The 17,604-nt window shown below is 40.4% G+C and overlaps 1 protein-coding gene across 15 annotated transcripts in view; it reads left to right on the forward strand.

Moving 5' to 3' along the window:
• stxbp5l (syntaxin binding protein 5L) overlaps positions 1–17,604 on the forward strand; it is a 121,918-nt gene that overhangs the window by 19,679 nt on the left and 84,635 nt on the right. The window lies entirely within an intron of this gene.

A 17,604-nucleotide genomic window follows, 5' to 3' on the forward strand; every position in this document is an offset into this window, starting at 1 on the left:
CATTTCTTTTCTCTATATGTCTCAAGTGAATGCAACTGTAAAGCAAGGCTGAGATTTCAGCTGAATTGATGCTTGAGTGGCTTAGAATATGTATTGACATGCTGCACACACACCGTCCTCTGCTCCTATGTGGCCTGTCAATGACTTTCTCTTTTAGTTGCATGCACTCATATACACCACACAAATCTATTTTGCTGTGATCTTATTCTGCCTCCTACTGCATCGCCTGCTAGAGCACCACGTTTTCCTCTATTTCTGCTTGTATTTATTTAATTCACCTTTCTAGTGTCCTTCACTGCCTGTCTCACTTTTCTTACCAGCGCTTTGAACATCCGCCTGTCATCTTCTGTCAAGGTCTCGGTCTCTCTTCGTTATTTTTTTTCGCTGTAGCTTCTCTATTGCTTTTCTCCACACTATGTCACTTTCTTTGCAGCTGTATTAGCCCTTTACATAGTGGGAGTCATTGCAGGAATTTCTCATGCTCTATTTCTACTTCATAAGCAGTGGACTAGCCTTCCTTTTGCTTTTATTCTCCACTGCCACTACGTTGAGTGCTTCAAGCACAGCCTTTCACAGATATTTCATCCGATTTTTATTTTCCTCACCTAGTGTCTCCTGGGTGGAGCAGTGTGTAAAAACAAGCAATTTAAAGTTAGAACCCTGTCTCTTTCTCTTCTGTTTGTCTGCCGTCACTGACCCGATACCTTAGCTGCTGCGGTAACACATCATTATTTGGCAGAAATATATATTTCGCCCCTGTAATCTGTTTTCATCTCCCAGGGCTTAAAGTGAAACATTCGGATGACACTTCTGATCGACTGTGTGGGACGGCTGTTAAGTGTGCTCTCTGTGGGATGTGCTTCTTTCCAGCGTGTGGTGTGTAGGCATGTGTGACATGTGTGTCAATACAGGCAGAGGAGTGATCAATATATCTGAGTTTGCAGTGGAGTGTTGTTGCTGTTGTCAGAAAACATTTGATTCCCTGATTTGCACATGTAACAAACAAGTATCTCATTCATACCATCTACACACCAATGGTTCAGCCATCAGGGGCAATTGGGTTCCATATGTTGATGGAAGGTTTAAAGCAACGACTTTACCTATTAGTGGACAACCCTCCTGATCTACAGCTGCCACAGTATTGTCTCTGAAGAACGTGGTGCTTACGGATATCATCAGACCTCTTTGCATAGAAATGAATGCAAATGTCATTAGGTATACAATTTGTGAAACAATGTTTCAATACATAACAAGGTCATGTGGTTGAAACAGCAGCACAATCCCTGAGTCTATTGATTTTCTCATCTGAATCTTGTGCTCTCTCTGGACCTGTATCCCCTACCCTCTACACAACCTGTCCCTGCTACAAATTAGCAAGAAATCATAGAATCCATGTGTGTTAATATTATTTACTGTTTTGTCAGTTCAGGGCATTTTGCCTTCCCTCAATGACCCATCACTTTTTTCAAACTGCATCTTATTGTTTTTGCAGTGGGAGGAATCTAAACCCCTCTTAATCATCAAGAAACACTAACAGTAACATTAGCTTACTGACTGTTGCCACAATTGCTTGTTCTTGATGTCACACCATGAACACTGAAGGAATGGTCCTGCCCTGGTGAATGGTGCATAGTGACAATGTCATCAGGGCTGGTGCAGTGGGTTGGCAATGAGCATCTCTGCAGTGGACTCCTAGGACACTCCTCCCTCTGGCTGGGGCGAGATGACCAAGATATGCTGAGATTTTGAGAGAGAGCACAAAGAACACAGAGTTTAACAAATGTGTGTGTGTGTGTGTGTGTTTGTCTGCTTGCTGAGTGTGCATCCATGTGTACCATCTACCTGTGTCAGTATTGTCATCATCTCTGTACAAGAATGTATTCATGTCTGTTATTGGTTTGTGTGTTGGTGCAGTAAAAGTGGACTTAGTTTCTGGAAAAGGTTCAAGTAATAGAATTATCCAGAGTCTGATGGACAGTAACTTCTCATAGCTGCAGAACAAGTGTGAGTAATGGAAAGAGAAATGGGAAAACAGTAATGGGAGGAAGGAAGATGACAGAGTATTTTGTTTGTATTGTATTGTTTATAGCACATGCACTTAACATTAAGGTTTTTTTTTAGTTGAGACAAGGCCTGGACGACAATTCAAAAGTACTGTTTACCAACTAGTAGTATTGTATTATCCTGATGAGATCATTTTCAATATTTAGTTATTTAAGGGTTTCATTCTAATGTTTTGATCATTTTTATCTGATTCATAATAGTGTGTTACATCAGAAAATCTATTTAATTATTTTGATATAATAAAATACAGTGAATATCAGGAACACCTCATGATATTGTGGTTCAAGATTCAATACTTTGTTCCAACACAACTCAGTTGTTTGGAATTTGCCTCAGTGTGCCCACGACGAGACAACAATTACAGCATAACACATAACAAGATAAGAAACAAAACACATAACCCCCTCCCCATAAAAACACAACCTACATATGTTGATGTAAAATAGAGAATAAATACAAAATAAGCATAAATTACAGTGAAAACTAGTGCAATTAGAGTAGGATGCCATCTGCTTAAAAATACACAATAAAATACAAAATACAATACATTAAAATAACTGTGCAGACTTTACACATACATACATACACATACATAATAAAATAAATGTCTTATATTGAATCCTGATCCATAATATCTCATGATGTGAAATAGACTCCCCTTCAGCTGATCTTGCACGATGTCCCCCATCAGCCTGGCAGAAATGTACCAACAGTGCTGAGCATTTGAGATAAGTTAGCTAACATTCAGACTACCGCTGGGTAAAGAGATGACTGCAGCTTTTACTTTCAGGGACAATTTTCTCTTCACCACAGCCGAGTGACCAGCAGCAAGCAATTAGCAAACCTAATCTGGCCAATGGAGCATGAGCAGGCAATGGGAGGAGGTGACTGTGTAAACACAGAGCAACTTTTAGTGCATTATCAATCACACAGTCTTACTGCCTGTGTGTGTGTGTGTGTGTGTGTGTGTGTGTGTGTGACAGGACAGCTTTGCAGTGCCAGTTAGACAAACAATAACATCAGAGAGTCATCAATTAAGCATTCATTGTTGTCACACTGTGTCGCTGTCTTTGCTGACTGTGTGAGTAGGCCTGCAAACATAATGACTCCGCTCCTGCAGGAGGCCGCTGGTGCCTCAATCAAGATGCTCCTCAGATTAAGTGCTGGGTGCGTTTGCCCACACCATGCTCTATTTAAATAATTTCCATCACCATTGTTGCTGCAAAATTTCCAAACTTGAGCTCATTATCAACACCCCTGTTGCCATGGATATGAGCAAAAGCACACAATCACAGTGAGACATGTACAGTCCTGCCCAGTGATTCAGTCTTGATTGAATTACTTAAAACAGGATTTGCAGCCCTCTGTTTGGAAACGAAGAGTAAAGGCAGTTTTGACTGGCGTCGGAAATGAGCATGCAAAAGTGCTGCTCTGGTCGCAGGACAGAAAAGAGATGAAGCAGCAATATTAAGCTCTTCATAACCACACCTCACTCTATCCTTACTTTACCTTTGCAAGGCGCACATTCATTGAATTAATGGATCTACCCTGCAGTTCACCTCCTGGTTAAAGGAAACACAGTGTGTGTGTGCAGTAAGTAATTTGAATTAGAATGAAGCGCAGAAAAAATATTTTTCCTTTAATCAATGCTTTATGGATTGGATTAGGACTGCAACTTGAGCATTATTTGTAAAAAATGATTAGGTAATGACTGATTGCTTAAATTAGAAATGGCAAATGTCCACTGCATGTTCCCAAAAACCAAGGCATCATCTAACATTTAAAATATTTAGTAGATTCCACAATGATTTAAATGATTTGAAAAAATCAAAAGGGGTGCATATTTTTACTTTTGAGATGCAGGAACAACAAAATTGACTTGAAACAACATTGATTATTCTTTTCCTTGCATTTCCCATCAACAAAGTCAGATTCTTGATTGTGTTTTCTATCTTTAGTGCAAATTATTTCATAAAGTGACATTAAATCATATGTAAGAGGCAGTTTCTTCTTTTTTTCAGGCATGTTAAAGTTAATCTGAATGTAATCTTAGTGTCTCTTACCTGCTCGGATAAGTTTGAGACCAGAATATGTAAAAAACGTTTTAATGAGGCCAGATAATTATGTTCCATGTTGTATCCTCTCCTCTACGTCCTGTTTTTTTCCTACACACCACATCCTAGCACCAAAACCACTTTAAACCTCTTCTTTTTCTTTTAAGTTCTTCATAATATAGATAGTAGCAGATAATATCATGTCATCTTAACTTGTTTTTACTAATGGCCTGGATCCACGAGCTGGTAACCTTCATGTTTTAGTGGTCTCAGTTCGCCTTTTGGCCCCACCCTCTTTTAATTAGTTGCCATCCTTCCTCAGGGCTCCATTAACACTGGTATTTTTGGTTTGGGTTGAAGACCACTCATTTCCCTCCAGCTATATAATGATCTCATTTATAGTGCTGTGCCATTTAGAGGGGGACAGGGAAGCACCAATGCCCCATGATACATTGCAGTTTGTTGGTGTCTGTCGGCCATTTAACACTTTGCCTGTAAAGTCCTGGCTGTGAGAAAAGATAAGTAAAATGAAAGTATCTGTTGGATTTGATCCTGTTCTCCTTCTGTGTCTCATTCTCTCTTGTCTTACTTGTCTTGGATCATGCATTTGTATTTTCTCTTAACTTTCAGTTTTTCCTGTCTTTATCTATTCATCCTCCCATTTTTATCCAACTACTTTTTTGTTTTCTTCCCATTTTACTCTCCTTTTCTCTTCCTGTGGGTCATATAAGAATATGGCTTTGTGTAACACCAAGCAGTATACTCTTATATCATATATTAATGTGAAAATAATCAATATAATCTGCTGTAATTTTTGTTTGTTTTGCTAAAAGTAATTGCTACAAATCAATGAGACCAGCTCCTTCCTCTGATTTGTGTGCTGCTGCCTCCTTTGTGGTGTTCTGGCTTTACTGAACAGTGTGAAGTGTTTTCTTTTATTTATTTTTGTCTGTCTTCAATTTAAGAAAAGATTATGAAAATATTCACTTTATTTGTGCTTGAATCTGAGCACTCTGAAACACAATCCCAAGTAAAATGCATTGCACAAACTGGTACATTTTCTCCCTCATAGTCATTTATTGTCAGTATAATTGCATCAATGTCAAAATATTACACAAAGTATTTTAATTTGGAGGGGAGGAGAATGGATTCTTCTGTGTGTGTTACTCAATGTGTGAAAATAGTTTTAGTTGAGCTTGATTGCATTAATGTCATGTGTAGCTAGTGCAGTGTTGAAGAGCAGCTGGAGGAGAAGAAGCCCTATTGTCCTCTTTTGTGTTCTAATGTAAATTAGGATGCTTGGTGGAGAGAAATATGCAGAAAAGTACTGAATGTACGGTGATATTGTACTGCAGTGTGTTCCAAGCTATACAATATTTATATAACACACAACACAAATAACATCATCTGAAAAAATCTTTTAATCAAGACCTCATTTTTACTGTATTATCATTAGGTAGCAGGTATAGGTGTACCTAATAATCTGACAGATTAGTGTTTTTTGCACATGCATATGTGGACAATCAGACTTTTCACTGCAAATGTCCTGCTCTCATGCTCCAAACTGTGCTTTTACATTCTCCTCTTCTTCATCCTTATCCTCCTCATCCTCATTGTTTTCTGTGCTCGCTGTTCCTTCGTCCACTCTGATGGGGATGGCGAGGTAGATGAGTAATGAAAGGTCAGCTGACTATTAATAGCAGCGCTGAGAAGAGTCCAGGAAATGCCAGTGGTATACATTCACAGTCCATCCACTGCTAAATGATACAGTGCAAAATGTAAACAACATGACAGGAGCCTTTCTCAATTGAAGTAGAGTTGTAAAGCAAAAATAAAATGGTTTTTCAGACTTGTTGGTGGACAATGTGAACTAACTCTTACCGTCCATATGAAGCATCATAGAAGAGCAAAACACAACAAATAAACAACCTACTCTCTGAACATGAGAGCTACTTCAAATCTCACCCAGCGCACAAATCCAGCTGTTTGTTTTCAGACCCGGTCTCACTAATTTTGTGTAGTACTTTAGGTTTATGTAAATATGAATATACATATATATTTAAGCACCTTAGGTAAAACACAATACATGAAAGTTTCTCTTTCTCTTTTTTTACACTTGTATTTTTTTTTCGAAAAAATGGGAGTTGTTCGGTAAAGAGCTGGCAGCCTGACCTTTGATTTTATCTGATGTGTTAAGATTGCTAACCTTTACTGCAAAAAGGTTGCTGAAAGCTTCTGTGATTATTTTACTATGAGATCATTGACACTGAAAAGTCAAAAGTCAAACGGGAAAGTGGCAGAAAGCAAACTGATGGAGAGAAACTGACAAACATTTAGATACAATTTTATCTCAAAGCACTTTACTTTCAGTTACCTGTTATTTCAATATGTTTCTAAAACACAGGTTTGGTTTTGCAGCACACCAAAAAACTCAATTTGACGTTTAGATATGAGGACTTGTTGTGTAAATAAAATAGTATTCTGTTTTTGAGTAAAGGAGCCTTGTTGCTAAGACGTGTTACTCATCAGCCCCCTGGCTCTGAGGCTGTACCAGTTACAAGCAAACAGATCAAGTCTAATGATGTTTTGTGGAGAAATATCATACAGGGACTCTGTTGACTATACTGTGCTGTACCCTCCAGCTGAGAGGACCGTGAAATGGAAGCAAAAGGAAATGTAAAAAGAGGCCTGTATGCGTCAGCGCGCCTGCCTACGTTTATGTGTGCACATGTCCATGCATACATCTGAGCCGTCAATATCCCTCCATAAAAGATGGATACCTTGAGTGGGTAGAGAGCACAAGGTGCAGAAGGAGGGAGAAAGAATGAAATGAATGTACCAAAAGAGGTGAAAGTCTATTTTCACGTAGTTCAAATTGCAGTGTAAGGCGTAACAGAAAACATGGCTCTGTGCTGGAAAAGTACTTTCAGAGTAGCTGTTCTGTATGAAGTTATTCAGCTGAATAACGACAGGTCTGTGATCTGTCTGCAGTCTATGTTTGGAGTGTAACGCTTTGTCGGCCGCAATCATGCACGCCAGATCCACTTTCTAAATTTGTGCAACCACTATTAGACTGTTGGAAAATAACCACACACTCATCACCTTTTGTTTCCATCTAACTCTGCACAGTTTCTCATCCAGTGTAAACCAAGTGAAAGATGGGAAATGACTAGATTGGAAACAATTTCACAATTCCAGAAAGGACTGTGTAAATTTCCCATGAGACCGTCCATTATGACCAATCCTCTCTTGGTGTTTTCATCCAAAAGCAATGGATTACTACAGACAACATTTAAAGAGGACAAGTGTTCCCCTGTTGGTCTCACCCCTACGATGTATGATAATAGATTCTTTTCCTACCACGAGGACTGGGTGCACTTAAAAGGAACTACTTTGCATTGTGTGTTATCCAACTAAGTATATAATGTGAACAGATTTGCTAAAAGGCAATGACAAATGATGACTGTTAAATATGGTAATGACAAAACACACTGACAATAATCCTCTTCATGCACCTGCATGTCTCATCTACAAAAATGGAGGTTGGCCACATGAGGTCATCAGATTTCTGTGCTGTCCTTCACAGTTCCTGTCTGATAAATCTCCTTCAACAGCAAGGAAGCATTTTTTCTTAAAGCTGCCTTAGTGTTAAAGGTACAGTGTGTAGAATTGTGTGATATCTAGTGTTGAAATTGCATGTTGCAGCTGAACAACCTTCACCTCACCCTCTCCTTCCAAACATGAAGAAGAAACTGTGGTAGCCTTTAATTGTCATAAAAACTCAAAAGGTGTTTAGTTTGTCCAGTCAGAGTCGACTATCATAAACCTAAACTATGCCATAGTAGAATCTTTATTAGTACGAGTTTATTCTCATGCAGTTTGAGTCTTCCCCCCTCACTATAACATTTACAATACGTTTTTTGTGGGAAGTATGCAAATAAAGCCACAATTTGGCTGCATGGTGCTCATGCCGTTATTATTGCAAACCGCAAAACGAAATTCTGTGAATGCAATTAGTTGTGCTGCCAATGCAATGGTGCATGTAATCTGTAGGTCTTTAATTAGATCAGATTACATGTCCCTTTGAATTAAATGACTACGCTTGTTGGGACTTATGTTTACTCCACGTGACAGTGAGGAGGTGCTCGTATGCATGCACAGTCTCATCTCGGCAGAGGCAGTGAAAGTGAAAGAGTGAATGATGGGGGGGTTGTTTTGGAGTGTGTGTGACAGAGAGGAGACAAAGAGCAGCTCCGTATTCTTATCTCAAAAACCAGTGATGTCACGTGGAAAACTGTGTGCATTGCAACACAGAGGGAAATTGGACCATTAGATCTGTGTCTGGAATTGAAAAGTCAAGAAGTAATAAGAACGATAATGAGGTATAGCTTTTCACTCCTCTCCCGTTTAAGTCGTATGAATTTAAGGAGATTGCCATGCTATACCTGCAAGTGATGCAAATGTGGAACATTCATGTGTCTTCCACATTGTGCACACACTTAATTTATAACTTACACAAAATGTATAACATAGACATTTGTTGAAGGTAGGTATTGCAGAGGGAATGAAGGACTTCTTGTAGATGTTTTTTCAGGCCAGGTAACATCTGCCTGATGCCAGTAACTGGAAGGAATGGTGTCTCACTGACCGGGTGTACAGTTCAGATAAGGGAGTTTGGGGTGAACCAATTGTATGAATTAACCCACAAACTAGCATTATATTAATTAAGTCCACCCTGACTCTGCTCGCTCACTTTTCTCTCTCTTGGTTTGACAGGCAGTCACACACACACAAACCCAGATACAGCAAATGTGGTTTAAACATTGATTTCAAACACGGCTCACCACATTATGTTCAATACTTCTCTTAAATGAGTAAAATCTTTCTTCACAACTGAAGAGAGAAGTTCATTCCTTTATTCAGCCATTCTCACACACTCTCTCCCTCCCTCTCTCTCACTGACTCTCGTACTGACACACAGAGACATTTTACACAAACACTAACAGTGTCAGTGGACATACATCATACTCGCTGCTGTCCTTTTTTTACATGATATTTATTCTTGTTACTTTTGAAAAACCGGCCGTTTGAGCATCGTTATGACTGAAGCACCTGCCAACATCGAACCCTCTGTCAAAGTCACTCAGATCGTTCCTTCTTGACAATACAAAATCAGACCTGGGCCTGCTCAGCGTTTTCTACTGTAAACACCACAGAGCCTGATTGGATTTTAATTGCTTAATTGTAGTATGGAGTGCACCTGTGTTGAAGTAGCTGCATTAGTTACCTTCATTCACTCATCTATTCATGTTTTTCTTTTGTCTGTCATCACCGTAGAGACATAGAGACTTTTAAATTAGGTTTTCATAAAGCAGGACATTCTCCATATATTAAAATGTCCCTAAATTATTCCACATGGGACATGCATCTGGCTGGTTTTGTGCTTATTCTGTAGCTGTCTGTGATTATCAAGATACCTAAGCTGCTAACAAAAACAATGAGTTCTAGCTTCTATTGTTTACTCTACATATTGCTGTGTTATTTTTTCTAATGACTTGTTCTGACTTTATGAGTCGATGTCCTGAATGCACCATTAAACCACTGAGTGCTGCAGAATGGATTGTAGGATGCTGTGGACCTTCAGTCTTATTTAAAAGCAGGATGCAATCATCAGCACCCATTAAATGTGTTTGGCCTTGTTGGTCTGTCATAACTTATTAGATCCAACCTTTGTCACATGTACAGGTACATCCATATAATGGATGGTGAATGGCAGAGTGAGGGTTCCAGCAGGCAAAGGTGGAGGGCAAAGGTAAACAAGGCGGGCGGCAGGGCTGAGTTGAGTGGGAAGGGAAGGCTGGGTCAAAGGGCAGCTGGCAGAGCAGAGAATGATGACAGATGAGCTGACGGGGGGAGATAGGGGCTTGAGGGAAGCTGGAGGCCAGCGGTGATGAGCAGGTCTTGGGGAGGTGAGCTGAGCAGTGAGTGTCATGGGTGGACAGTCGAGCAGATGAACACATACACAGGGGAGGATCTTAAGATTCAGTTAGATGCGGCATCTGTTGCACTTCTGTCCGTCCAGGGAGAGGGATTCCTCACATGTGGCCCTCTCTGAGGTCTCTATGTTTTATTTATTTATTTTTTGGTAGGGTCTCCTTACTCTTGTTGAGGGTTTAGGACAAAGAATGTTGCATCTTGTTAAACTCTATGAGATTAATTGTAATTTGTGAATATGGGCTATACAAATGAAATTTGATTGATTGATACACTGATGGGCTGATCCGTAGATTCATAGCTGCTGTGGTGGTAGATTGACAGTCGGAAAACCAGAAGAGGGTGAGGAGTTTCACGCCCACAACACAGTCAAACGTAAACATACATAGACAGAAAGAGACAGAGAAAGACAAACAGAAGTGCAATGAAACAACTGGGTTTACAGCACATATAAATACACTGCATTGTTGTTAACAAGCTCATATAGAACCATACTGCTCTTTCAGTGGTGTGAGACGGATGGCAAGGGAATTTAATGGGCAGGTACATCCCTGTAAAGTGTGAATCACATAGTAGAGGTGGAGATTTGTTAATGGGTGTCTGTTCCTAAGGATAATATCTGGTTTCTGGGTCTTTCTGTGTTGCTGTTTGCATGGTCTCTCTGTGTCTGCAAGGGATTTCCAAAGACATGAAGTGTGGAGTTAGGTTAATTGAAGACTATAAATTGATAGTGAATGGTTGTCTGATAGTGGTCTGTTAATTGGCCCTCCGCTAAGCTGGTGACCTATCCGGGGTGTACGCTGCCTCTTGTCCAATTACAGCTGGGATTGGGTGTAGTTACTGGCATATTTTAAAAGATCAAACGTGCTGTGTTGAGAAAGACGATCCTTTCCATATCTAGACCAGCACACAGCAATGCAAACCAGTTGTGTTTTGCATTTTTCACCCCATCGGCCACAGGGTGCAGTGCTGGGTGGGCTCTGTTGTTCAATCAAACTGCCACTGGGTTTTATCAGTACATACCCATCCTGTGTATGTACCTCCACTTTACGAAGCGTTATCCACTAAGAGGACCTTCTAGAGCGGTTCACAATCATGCGGAAGACATGTTCAGTGCTGTGTGAAAGGGTTGTAGGGCATGAACTACTTCACAAATGGAGAGTTTGATTTTGTGATGTTGCCATGGCTACTTGAACACATCTCATCTCGTCTCATGTGGACTGCCCAGATATGCTTGGCCATCTGTTTCATCTGTCACATTAAAAGAGGAAAACAAAAGCACAGGTTACTTGTTTGTTTTTTACAGCTACTATTATAATGCATGACATGTGCAGAACTCCCTAAAACTGCCCTGACAAATCAATGGTTTCAGTGCAGTATGTGACGTGGACCCAGCTGCTAGAGGGATGGATATGAATCAACAGCAGAGGGTCCTTTGTTTGTGTCACTTATTTTTCCACTACACATTCACTCAGAACATATCACACTGTTGCTTGTCAATGCCTTGATGAAGATAATACAAAACACGTGTCCCTGGTGAGCACAGAAAAGGTGTTGTGACCGCCATCAGTGTCACAAGATGGAACAGTGCAGCAAGGCGACATCACATCTCATCAATTCATCCAGTCTGTCACCAGAACAGTAGACCCTGGCCAAAGGGCTTTACCAAAGCCAGCTGCCTCCCTTTTTAATTTGATTCCTCACCTCATCGCCCAGGACGAGTGCAGTCAGCCATTGAGCTGTCCAGCAGTTTTGTCGAGACATCTGCTTGTGAGGACAAAGGGACTTTTGTTGTTGTATTTTTCATGTTTTCATTCTCCTTCGCATGCCTCTTTGTTTGTGGGATATGGCCAAATTGACTGCAGGTGCTAGAGAAGGATGCAGCTCTGTCTTGCTCACTTTTGTGGGACTGATGAGAGAAGACAGCGAGATGAGGAATCATGCAGTAGTGAGGGGGAGTGAAGGCCATCGTTGGAGGAGGTAGTGCAGGCCAAAGCTGAAAAATATGCAAATATGAAATTACTTCATTTGAAAAGTGAATGGAGACTTTCAAGGACATAGTTTGATAATCATAACTTTCTGATAGACAATAAAATACATTGTTTTCCTGTACTTTCCACAGGATATGGTGGGTGGCTTTGAAAATTCCCAGATATAATAAGTAAACAACACCTGTGCCATCTGTTTCATACGGTTTGGTTTTGATACACAGTAACATATTTCATTTTTTAATTATTTTAAAGCTCCAGTGAAATGGCAGCTGGAGAATCTTTACCCGCTGTAATGTGACTATGTACTTGTCAAATCGTTTATACAGATGGAGCATAGTTTGGAGGGGTTTTAATCACATTGCCCAATGATTTGATCCTTCAAATGTGGCTATGTCTTGGTGAACATACAACCTCTGGAAAACCTCAGTGATTTGGTGTAGGACTCCTCCCACAATTCTGTTGTGTCAGACTTGTGGCCTTCACCCACACCTCCACACCTGCGCTGTTCGAGCAGTAGGCGGAGATGGTGTGGGAGAAACAAATACATCTGACCATGCTCCTTGGGCCAGGTAAAGTTTTTGCCAACTGACAACCAAACAAACATCAATGATAAACAACCAAACAACGTAATTTGTGGTTTTTATTAGACCCCGACAAATATTGATTTGCCCATACTGACATTAGAGACTAAAAACGTTCCAATTACTAATATATCGGCCAAAATGTAAAAAAAGGTGTGAAAGATGTGAAAAAATTGACCATGAAACCATGAACTTTATTATAAACAACTATAAATATAAAGAAAACACATATTTAATCACGTTTACAACTTCAAAATAATAGAGAAGATAAACATAAACATTTACATATAATATAAATATGAATACACATTTATTTATTCTGAAAAATAAAAGTTTTTATATTTGTGCAAATCTGCAAAAAAATGTTCAGAACTGATATGGCCCTGACAGGCTCATATTGGCTGATATTATTTGTTTTTTTATAACTGAGCTGCAGGTCATATTTGTGAGCACATACATACCATGCTTCAATGTGACGACTATTACATGATGAAATACATTACAGGAAGAAAGTGCAGTGGTCAAGTGTACTTAATTATATGCAAATTCTAGGACCATTAAATTTAGTTTGTCCTAATTTGTAAATGCCATTGGTGACATCTTGAGTGACGGCAGAGTTTGCTGATTTTTTAACTGCTCCCTGTCCTAGTTTGCCAACTACCATTACAGTGAACCTGGAGTCACAAAACCTGCAAATATATGGAACTGTGCTCATAATAAATTCTCCCTATATTTAGAGGCTATTAGCTTAATTGTACTTTTACTGTTCTTTTTTTACCACCCGTGCATGTGTATGTGCTGCCTTTTCAAGAAGGAGATTTTCATAACGTACGTGTATAACAGACCCTCTTTCCTTGCCGGTCATGCCTCAGAGCAGAGTGTAGATAGGCGAGAACAAATGCCAGTTGCTGCTATTTCCGCTGGCTTTCTTGTTTCATGCTTGGGCCGATAGTTGGCTCTTTTATCTGCTCTTTTGGCCCCTGATAGATGAGGCAGAATGATAAAAAGGCCAGACCTGGGAGAAACAAATTCCCAGAGACAGATAAGAGGATACTGCAGGATCAGGCTGTGAGAGAGGGAGATGCAGAAAAGAAACCTAACAGAGGGGGATTAAACGGGGAAGCAAGATAGCAAAACAAAGGTGTGGTTGGTGCAACCAGAGTGGGCTGAACAGCAGAGGACCTGTATTCAGAGTGAATTCCCTTTTAGGAAAATTGTGTGCTGCTGTGTTGTTAAGTGATTAGATTGGAGGTGATATTTCTGCGAGCATGTACATTAACACAATGCAAAACATTGATCCACTTCTTTTTTCCCTTCAATTTTTCCTTTCCATTCCTCTCACTCCCTCTCCATTTAAATAATATATTTAGTCTCTTGTTATAAACATGTGTAGTTTCTGTTGTGAATGAGCCATAGTCACAGCAGGAATCTAATCTCTTATTTGTGTATGTGTAGCCATGAATCCAACATGACGCGTGTGTGTGTCTGTGCCTACGAGTGAGAGAAAAGGCGGGAGAGGTTGGAAGAGGTTTTGTAAGCTCTTCAGAAAAGGATGCTCACCTCCAAGAATAAGCTAGCAATTGTGGGTGTACATGTGTGCATGTGTGAACCCAAGGGTTAACACAGGGACACCTGCACAGAAAGGAGGAGAGAAAGAGGTAAGATCGAGCGATAGGTTCTTGGCAGCGTTGCAGAGTTAGGCTGATTTATCTTCCCACATTGTGACTCACCATTTGTCACCCATACAGTTTACATTTCAAAGCAGCTACTAAAAGATACAGATAAAGTGATAGAGAGAATGGGGGGGGAGAAGAATAGGGAAGGAGAAGGCGAGAAGAGGGAATCAGACAGTTTGGATTTCACAGGATAATGCGGAAAGTAGGGCATCAACAACACACCCACTTCATTTCAATCTCTCCCTGTTTCCAGATGCACCAGATGCATCCTGTCACCAAACTACCAAATGTGCACAATCACGCTCCCTGTGCCATGGTGCACAAAAATAGGTCCATATGTTTTTAATGACTAGTTATTGCAAATGTTTCCACAGGGTGCCTTCAATCCGAGTCAGACAGTGTGTGTCAAACTAAAGCTCATTATAGAAGCTACATCATGTGATTAAGTGAAACGTTTCATCTCTCATCCAAGAGGCTTCTTCAGTCCAGTTCGCCAGGTCTAGTTTGTAAAGAACAGATGCATATCTCGTGGCCACGAGTTATTCATAAATAAATAAAAAATAAAGGTGAATTTAATTGAAACCAGCCTTCTTAAGTGTAATATGTTACCATATTATCACCAGTAGAGGTGAAGTGGAATGTTAATGCAGGTGCAGGTCTCTAAATTGGAGAAAATAATTCCTTCAGGTGGGTGTTGGGCAGATGAGTCAAGCATACGTGCGGATTCGGATGTCGTCAGAGCCAATCCTCACATCTCTAATATATATAGATAGGCCTATCTATAGACATACAAACATTAACCATTGAGTGCACTGTACACTGTCATGATGTCTGCTTGAGGGGAGTCTTAGGACACTGAATCCACTGTCTAAATCTATTAATATGAAATCTTTCCAAATAAGTGGGTTGTGCAAGGCTGTCAGTGTCACATGACACTCTGTATTTATATGTGATCTGATGAGGAACATGTTCACACATCATCCACATCAGACCATGGATCCCAGAGCAGAGAGTAAGGACAGTACAGATAGTATATTTTAACCTTGTTACACATGGTTGGTTGGCAACGTGTGTGTGGGAGGACTGCTGTGCTTGGGTGACTGCCTTAAGCAATCACCATCATGTGCCAAGTAATAATGTGCCACTATTGGAAATGTGTGCAGTAAATACCTGGCAAAGATTACACTCGTTGTATGGTTTGTACATGTGTGTGCTTATGTAGTTCAATATATTTAATGTATACTGAAAACATCTGTGTATCACTGCGTTTACATATGAGTAGTCATGTATAAGCGCATGTGGTGAATAGTAAGAGCATGCTTTTCCATCATGAGCTGCTATGTGCCAGTCAACACGTGTACACTGACATAAGTATGCACTTGTCTACCATGATGACTTGCGTCCCCTCAATGTCTCACATCTGACTCTTAAAAGCACTTGATGAGCCCCACTGAACACTTAATGTCACTCATGTTTTATGGGGCGCTCTTGATTGTGTCTCTCTGCGTGTTCAGACCCAGTCCCCCTCCCACTGCTGCTCTGTTGCCTCTGAGAGTGGCACCATTCGCCTCACACTGACAGAATAGTTGAGCTTATTCGGATATGCAGCATCTAAGGAGCAGTTACAACTCAAGACTTAGAAATCTGCTTGTGTTGCATAGAAAACAACTGTGGCAGAACTAAACTGGAATTTACATACACAATACAGGAAAAATAGTAATGATAGTGTAACTTCTACCCTACATTATGGCTGTCAATGCCCCCTCCACACACACTCTTGCTGAAGGCAAGTCATCTAGATTGTCTATATATGAGTGATTCCAGTGGCAGCACAAACACTTTTGCAACATAAATTAATTTTCGCCTGTGGAGTTTCCTGACGGCCAAGACTGACGCCACAGTTGTCCTGAGCCATTTGAACCACCTGCACAGGCAGCTGGTGCTGAGACAACCAGGGCTGAAGCGACTGTGTCTGAGGAGAGCGGAGGTACCGAGCCGCTCAAACCACTGGCACAGGTGGTTGTCTCAGCCAGCTGTTCAAACGACTCAGAACAACCGTGGTCTTGGCCGTCAGGAAACTGTGGAGGCGAGAAGCCATGCACCTCATACGACATTTCTGTCACAAATGTGTGTGTGTGAGACAGCTGAATGTGTAGAAGCTGTGTCTGCAGGACATGGAGGGGAGGACAGGATGGAGGACGTCTCTAAATAGTAAAGCATGTGGTGGTTTAGTGGTTTCGTTTCAGCATAGATTTGAAAATGAGCACACATTTCCTAATTCACAAACGTTTGCTTGTGTTTCATAAATATATGATATATGATATAAAAAACAGCATTAATGTGATTCATCAAAAAATATATTTGAATTTACTGCTCAAAAGACGCATTTAATTGAGACGCCTCTCTTTAAAGCTGCTTTAATGCTCATAGACTTGAGTATGACTAAACATCACACCGACAACACTAGACAGGTGTGCAGACAATTCAGGGAAACAAACACGGCCTCATCCACATGAGAGCAACATCCAAGATACAGCCATAGAGAAATACAGTTTACATAGATAATTGCTCTGATGAAAATGGCATCTGACTGGATGAGCTCAATCATCAACGGAGCTCTTCCACCTGGCGACATGCATCACTAACAGTATGAGCTGTAGTGAGTGCCACAGAGAGCGGTCCTGACAAGTGCAAAGAGGATGCATATTCTGGTCGATACTCAGCGCTGGAGCGAGACAGGAGTTTTGACACCCAAAGTGATTATCAGTATGCACCAGCATAGGTTTGGCTCATCAGTGAGCCAATCACAGGAAAATTGGATCCCTGAAATAACAGGCCATTAGGAAGGAATGGAGGAATACTCTGTAGCAGCAGAAATGATGGTTATCAAAAGTTTCATACTGTGACTGTTGAATAGAAACCTTGTGAGTCCAGGTTTTGTGATTCTCATGTTTGAAAAGCTAAGGAAGGCAAATCTCAATTGCAGGCTTTTCAGTTATCATTAGTTGAAAATCAGCCCCTGACTTTATAAAATCACGATTTGTCCAATAATTTGGTTTATTACAGAATATCTGTAAATCTAATGATCTTAAACTGATTCCAATCAACCTCAGCTACTTTATGTTAAGTGCTTGTTATAGAATTAAAGGGATAATTCACCCAAAAATGAAAATTCACTCATGATGGAAGTTGGATGAAAGTTTGAAAAGTAAACTGTAAGCTTTAAAAGTCACTTTATGCGAGC

This window comes from Paralichthys olivaceus, chromosome 10 (genome assembly GCF_024713975.1).
Source record: "Paralichthys olivaceus isolate ysfri-2021 chromosome 10, ASM2471397v2, whole genome shotgun sequence".
NCBI lineage: Eukaryota > Metazoa > Chordata > Actinopteri > Pleuronectiformes > Paralichthyidae > Paralichthys > Paralichthys olivaceus.